The sequence below is a fragment of the Myotis davidii genome, unplaced genomic scaffold (assembly GCF_000327345.1).
Source record: "Myotis davidii unplaced genomic scaffold, ASM32734v1 scaffold205, whole genome shotgun sequence".
NCBI lineage: Eukaryota > Metazoa > Chordata > Mammalia > Chiroptera > Vespertilionidae > Myotis > Myotis davidii.
Window position 1 is genome coordinate 2,516,785 of NW_006297573.1, and position 7,824 is coordinate 2,524,608.

Genomic DNA, 7,824 nt, shown 5'->3' on the forward strand with positions numbered 1-7,824 from the left:
CTGACCAGCTGAGGACTGGATGGCATTCTGACCTAGTGACCCCAGCATCCTGTATTGGCTATCTCCATGTGTCTCCATGTTTCTTGAAGTCATGACAAGTCTCTGGACAGAGTATTTTATCAGCTGCCTTTTGTACAACTGTTGGTGAGTTTTCCCAGACTGCGTGGTGTTTATGATGTCAAAAGCCTTGACCAGTCCCTTTTTATGGGATGATTTTTATCAGTTTTCGTTGCCTTGAAGGGCACCTAAGCTTCCATAAAATTGCATTTTAACAGCCTGAATGATACTTTAGTTAGTTGCCATTATGTTGAAAACAATTGGTGAGAACACAAAATAGATGAGAAACTCAGTGGCGGAAGAAAAGCCACAGAAGAACATGCCTCACGCACTGCAGTGCGCTCAACTCTAGACAGCCCAGTAGAACTCTGCTTGTGAGTTTGTAGTATGGTTGTATTAATCAGGAAAGGGTAAAACTCAGGGGTTCTTATTCTGTGCTCTATAGAATTCAAAAAGAATTATAACACAAACCTCTAACAGAAATTTGGCATCTTGTTCGATGATGATGTAGACAATAAATCCTAATAGTATTGGCCATACCTGGGACTCTGTCATCAAAACATATCAAAGATATAACTTGCTTTAAGTATCATACATAGATAAGTTGAAATGACATGATCCTTACAACTTTGAAATTATAGTAGTTGTTAGACACACTGCTGGATCTTATCTTGTTGATTAATCTATAATAATAAAAATGTAATATGCTAATTAGACCAGACATCCTTCCGGATAACCTTCCAGACAAAGCCGGGGCTGTGAGGGAAGCCTGGGTCCCGGGTGCCGGAGGAAAGCCGGTGCAGGCAGCTGGGGAAAGGAAGGCCTACTCTTGCACAAATTTCGGGGCCTCTAGTGCATTAATAAAGAAGCATGCAAAAAATATATATCATAAGTTAAAAAACATGTAATTGGTGTTCTTTACAATCCTGTGTGCTTTATTTGGTGCATTTAAATACACGATTCTGAGAAGATCGTCACATACTTAACTGCCCTATCCCTGGGCTTCAGGACACACACAAAAGCTAAGAATCCCTGACCGAGGACAGGCTGCAGTACTGAAAAAATCCCTACATCTCAGTGTACACAGATTATTTGTTTAATGAATGTCTCCTAGGGATTGATGTGTCTTTTCTCTATCTTGATACCTTGACATCTCAACTTGTGACTTCTAGGTTTGCCTTAACAGGGCAAGACAGACATAGAGGACTCACCTTCATTTTGTAGGCAGTGACAAGTAGATTTTTTTACACATGCCAGTCATCTTTTGGGGTCATTCATTCTCAATTAGGCTATGAAAGGATTCAGTAATGATCATGTTCCTAAAGGCAAAGAAGGTCATGGTCAGGAATACAGAGTAGTCCTCTCCTCTTCTGTGGTGCTTGTGTAACTATTCACATTTGAGTTCCTTGTAAGAAAGGCAGCAGTTAGAACATGTGAGCTGCCCGCACCTTAGAAACCCCAGAGTTGACCCCTTCCTTCACAGTGACATACTTTTGGTAATACCGGTAGCAACAGCTTTGAAATGCTCCAACGATGCCTTTAGGGGTGAAACCTGCATCACTATCCAGCTTGGCAGCTCCCCCTGTTTTGACGTCCATGAGTTTCTTCTTCATTACTGGTATCACTGATGCCATCTTGAAGTCCTGGGTGTCTGTTCACTGTCACAGGTCACTTCTGACCACAACCCATTGGCCATGCTTGATCGTATGATCCCCACCTACCTGGAAAGGACCTGGGTGTGTGGTAGAGCACTCGGGATGTCCAGTAAGCAGCGTGCATGTCTGTTTCACAGTAGTATGCTTTCACTGTCCAAAACAGCATTGTATCTGTGACATTGAAGGTGCCTAATACATTTACCTATATTCCAGTGGTTCTCAACCTTCCTAATGCCGCGACCCTTTAATACATTTCCTCATGTTGTGGTGACCCCCAATTTCATCGTGACAAATTGAACATAATTAAAGCATAGTGATTAATCACAAAAATAATATGTAATTATATATGTGTTTTCCGATGGTCTGAGGCGACCCCTGTGAAAGGGTCGTTCGACCCCCAAAGGGGTCGCGATCCACAGGTTGAGAACCGCTGCTATATTCTAAATAATACCTTTGATTGGGCATGCAAACAAAGCAGATACAACCCGGAGTTGAAATTTTCACCGAATGCACTATTGAAGTTCATCCACCAATGTCAAGAATTAACCTATTCCTGTAGAGACAGTGAAAGTTTATTAGAATTCTTCTGTAATTGAGCTGCTCCTTACAAACTGAGTCTCTATTTCCTCCCCTTCCATTTAAATAAGTAAGGTAGAAAGTGCAATGAGCGCACTAACATTGTATTTCCTAGGGTAAAGAAATTAAAAGAAAAGTAGTGAGTTATGACCAGAATATAAAGATGGTCTGTCTTGATACTGTATTTCTTGCCTCTCTTACAGTTCACAACCCCTTGTACCAGCTCCATCTTTATTTTATGTATTGTTTCTCTTGGGATAGAACCAACTTCACGCATCATGACCAGAGGCCTTCAAGTCTGGTTTGTAGCTGTATTCTTGGATGTATTTTAGTCTGGGTTCACCCTTTGAACTGATTTATGCCTTTTGTGTTGATGCCTTCAGCAGTTACTTCCATATTTTAACTGGTTTTTCTGTAAGAAAATACTATCTGAATGGCTTCTAGAAATAACTTCTGCCTCTGGCAAATATTGTCTCTGGTGAAATTACTTCTACTACTGTTGTTTTGTGTACATAAAAACCAAACCATAGTGATTATAATATAAACACTTTGAAAGATTGCCTACCAGTAACTTTCCTAAATTAGGGTCTTTTCTCCCCAAAAGGTATAGAAGTATGGATATTCTCCTTTCCTCAAAGGCTAACCAAAAAGAAATAGAAGCAACTACCAATTAGAAATCATCAGCTCCACCTTATTTTTAATAAAACATAGTTGGTGTCTTAAGGGCATTCTTGTAGATTTAGAGAGAGGAACTGGGCAGCATGTGTGAGCGATTAGGAGAGAAACTGTGCACAAAGTTGGCCTAGATCAGTGATGGCGAACCTATGACACGCGTGTCAGAGGTGACATGCAAACTCATTTTTTTGGTTGATTTTTCTTTGTTAAATGGCATTTAAATATATAAAATAAATATCAAAAATATGTCTTTGTTTTACTATGGTTGCAAATACCAAAAAAATTTCTATATGTGACACGGCACCAGAGTTAAGTTAGGGTTTTTCAAAATGCTGACACGCCGAGCTCAAAAGGTTCGCCATCACTGGCCTAGATGCATCTTTCCTGGCACTGATTAAATAAACACAGTGACTTTATGACAGGTTAAAGGTCTAGAACTCGGGGTCCTTGCTAAAAGGTGTCCCTCTTTTCCCTTTACCACCTTCTCCCAATTGTCCAAATAGTAATTTAGATATAAGTGATATAAGGCTTAGCTTACTTGAATAATATTTAAATTTCATTGGTTTGGGGGGTGACTCCCAGTTGCTTTCTTCTTTATGTCTAAGAAAAAGAAGCAGCACAGATATTTCCTGTTTTGGAATAGAGAGGAGAGATCACAACCTAAAAAGGACAGCATCGCAAGTGGGCGCCTTCCCCATAACGGAGCTGTGAACTGACCCTGTAATGTACACTTCATAGCTATCTTCTATTTGAGCAAATCCTCTTGAGCCCTAAAATTGATTTGTTGTATCGCTTCCCGGTTTTTTGCCAGCAGTTATTTAGACAGAGCTGAAACGTATTAAACACGGGTTGAGTTCCTTATTGTCCTGTCTGCCACTCTGTTTCCACCGCAGTGTACGCTGGTGTACATTAGATCACTGAGGGGCTCATTATTACTGAATTCCAGCCAGCACTTCATTTCCTAAACACATGTGCTCGTCTGGTATTGCTTGTAGGCCTTAAGCTCTACTTTCCTCTCTCTCGCACTCGTGTGTGTGTGTGTGTGTGTGTGTGTGTGTGTATTTCTTTTGTTAGCAGAGAATAAATACAGCAAGAAATCTTTTCAGATTACATTACAGTTTTTGTTTCATTTACACATCCCCCTTACGTGGAGGGGATTTCAGGTCAAAGAGGAGAATACTAGCTCTGTCTAGTTAATGTCAAAATTTGGGCGAAGTATGCCCTAGCGCCGGTTTGGCTGAGTGGATAGAGCATCAGACTGTGGATTACAGGGTCACAGGGTCGATTCCCGGCAAGGGCATGTACCTTGGTTGCAGGCTTGATCCCCCAGCCCCAGTTGGGGGTTGGAGTGTATGTGGGAGGCAATTAACCGATGTATCTCTCTCACATCGATGTTTCTCTCTCTTTCTGTCTCTCCCCCTACCTTTCACTCTCTCTAAAAACTTAATGGGGAAAAAAAATCCTCTGGTGAGGGTTAACAAACGAAACAAATTTGGGTTAAGTAGAAGAGGTGAGGAGAGGTAAAATTTTGTTGGAAGAGTAAGAACAAAGTTAACTACAATTAAAACCACTTAACCTGTAGTTACTTTTCTCAAACCCAAGGACGGCCTTAAAACTGACCACTGAACTATGGAACTGAACTGAAAAAGGCGAGGTTCATTGCATCAATCAAAGCACTTTTCTTTTCCCATTTCGGGTGCACTGATCTCCCCTTATTCCTTGGTGTTGGTGGGAAAACTTGGTCAAAAAGGATAATTACTTTTTCATTTAGTTGCATGCTCTTCAAAAGCAACAGCAAGCATTCATTAATTTCCATCTGATAGAGCTGAACTTTTTTCTTCTTTTTTTGGTGGCTAAACAATTGAAACAGAAAATGACCCGAGATACAGTTTCCATGACACCCTGTCACTTGGATCCAGTTTTCCAGAACATGAAAGACCAAAGCCGGCTTTTGATAGTGAGTAACTAATTGGACTGGCTGATAGTGGGAGAATTTTTTAATGTGAAAAATAAAGGAGAAAAAAAAAATGGAACAGCTGTGTTTTGGTACAGTTGTCTAATCCCCAGATAAAGCACTCCAAGGACATGGAAATTGAATAGTGCCTCTAGTTAAGGAGAAAAATCTAAATTCTGTGAAAGAACTGGTATACTTGAAAGAAAATACAGGAAATATTTATGTGGAAAAACAAAAAAACAAGCAGCAAAAAAGAAAAAAAAATTACTAAGTGATGCCTTTTAGGAATCATTTTTGTTCATGCAAAGCATGATTTCATATTTGTAAGATGCCTTCCATGCACTCGGCGTGTGAAAAGAGAGACCACCTGCTGGATTTTTTTTTTTTTCAGCCCACATTCTCTAACCATGGGTTTGGGTAGTATAGTGGGTAGAGCTGATGAGTTTTATTGGGAGGATCGAAATACCTGTAACTCATGTTAAATAAATTGAGACATTCAGTTAGAAATGTTTTTATGGACTAGTCTCCACCCCAGGCCCCGCACAAAAAAAAATTAGGCTTCAGTTGTATGTTGCAGCTGAAGAGCTTCTCTGGAGAATTATATGTGAATTAGCCAGGGGTTTGTTAGACATACAGTATACTGTTTAGAAGATAATTGGTTGGGAGATTTGGGCTCTGATTTATGGTCTTGTCAGCCATCCACTCATGATGGGAACCTGAGACTCTTTCCTTATTTCTTGTAAATGAAGAGGTTGGAGGTAGTCCTTTAGAGCTCTGCTATTCTGTGCCATTTTGAAATGTAAGTCAGGCTTTAATTACTCCTAACATAGAGGTTAATAGTGACGAGCATGATAGGAGTGCATATAAAAATGTTAAAATTTAAAAATAGAAAGAATATCTATTTCTTAAGAGATATTACATATTATCATATCTTATAACTAATAGTATCCTTACATTTGAATTTTGAGGAATGTGGTCTTTGGTTTAATGCATGTGTTCCCAGAATCCTTATCGCTGTTAGTTTTAGGCCTGTTCAATTTACCTGTTAGGTTTAGTTCTTGCAGTTTGTTTATAGGTAGCAATCCTTGGTTTCATTCTGTTTTCCCTAAGTAGAAGGTGAAGCAGATGTTAACACTGAAATCCTACTGTATTTTAGAGGGGGGGGTGTAGTAGTGGATCAACTGATATGGGCATAACCAAGGGCCAGTTACATATTGTAAATTTCCTCCTTTGCAAATTGTACCCACTTTTGGGTACACTGCACATTGCCTGAGGCCTGGGACCTCCACCTACTCCTTCCATTTATTATCCCAGCCACCTGGTGCAGTGCCTGTTCATGGAAGACACCCATTGGATGGTTTTTTTTAAAAAATATATTTTATTGATTTTTTACAGAGAGGAAGGGAGAGAGATAGAGAGCTAGAAACATCGATGAGAAACATAGATCAGCTGCCTCCTGCACATCTCCCACTGGGGATGTGCCCGCAACCCAGATGCATGCCCTTGACCGGAATCGAACCTGGGACCTTTCAGTCCACAGGCTGACGCTCTATCCACTGAGCCAAACCGGTTTCGGCCACCCATTGGATGTTTGAAAGGATGGATTGTGAGGACAAAGTCAGAGGATGTTCACCAGGAACACCCAGTAGTTGTTCAATAAATGGTAGTAGCTTTTTTGTTGTTGTAGTTAATCCTCACCCAAGGATCTTTTTCTCCCATTGATTATTAGAGAGAGCAGAAGGGAGGGGGAGAGACAGAGAGAAACATCAATGTGAGAGAGACACATCAATTGGTTGCCTCCCACACCGCCCCAACCGGGGTGGGATTGAGCCTGCAATGGAGGTTCGTGCCCTTGATCAGAATCGAACCTGACCCTTCACTTCAGGGGTTGTCGCTCTAACCACTGAGCAGCCGGCCACGCTGGTAGTAGCTCTTGTCGTTTCATTTCCATGACGTGGTATTTTGTGAGGCTGTTGGACTCTTGAGACTAAGACTGATAAATGTCTTTTTCTAAAAATTTTTTGTTGTTCAACTAGAAGAGCATTCCTATTCTGATTAAAGGTCAGATTTCTTCTGTACATGCGTCCTAACGAGGTGTAAAACTAGAGCTTTTTATTGCAACATCACTCAGTTTTAAGTTCTGGGTGTCCAGGCAAGAATAGCCTGTGGTCTTCTGAGGGTCGTTATCCTCAGTGCAGGAGGAAGAGACAAAATACAGGAGGGGAGTCCAGAGCAATGGTGAGCCCATGGGTAGGCGCGCGCTCAGCCGGGGGAGCCACAAGTGTTACTGCCAGGGCAGCGCAGCCCATGCATCTGAAATGAGAGACAGAAACCTGACCCAGCGCCAGGCACTGACACCCTTTCCCCAATTGTACACCCCAAGAGGGCTTCTGCCCTCTTTCCCGCAAGCTGGAGGCTGCCTCCTTTTCTCGTGGGCTGGCCGTCAAGTCCAACTCGAGAAATAAAAGCTGTCATCCAGTTAGTTATTCCTCTCACCACCCTGACTGTTCGGCGAGGTCTAAAGGAGACTTTCGTCCTTGCTCCCTGGATAGCAGCCCCAGAAGCGGTCCTGATCGCAACCCCCTGACCACACGTGGTCATAGGCCCCCCACCTCACTGCAAAGGACCTGGGTAGTGGGGAAGCACTGGGGATGTGCAGGGAGCCGCAGGCGTGTCTGTTTCCCAGTCGCTATGCTTTCATACAACTCACTGAGCCCCTTCCCAGCCTGAGCCTCTGTGAGCCGGGAAGGGGCTCAGTTAGCGCAGAAGCCTTACCAGGTGCAGATCATCTCTGTTTGGGAAATAGGACCTAAGGCCGCCCGGTCTCCCTGCCTCCCCTCTGCGTGCCGGGCTCCCCTTTCGCCGCGCCACGCCCATCGCCCGCCTCCAGGCCGCCCCTCGCCCCTT

The 7,824-nt window shown here is 42.4% G+C and overlaps 1 protein-coding gene and 1 long non-coding RNA gene across 2 annotated transcripts in view; both read left to right on the forward strand.

The window, feature by feature from the left end:
- The window catches only part of CACHD1 (cache domain containing 1), a 222,669-nt gene that overhangs the window by 27,998 nt on the left and 186,847 nt on the right, over positions 1-7,824 (forward strand). The gene's annotated exons all lie outside the window — the stretch shown is intronic.
- Positions 4,514-7,824, forward strand: part of LOC107184582 — a 10,521-nt gene continuing 7,210 nt past the window's right edge. Inside the window, exon 1 of the long non-coding RNA XR_001515449.1 lies at positions 4,514-4,920. This is a non-coding gene — a long non-coding RNA (uncharacterized LOC107184582). The remainder of the gene's footprint in view (positions 4,921-7,824) is intronic.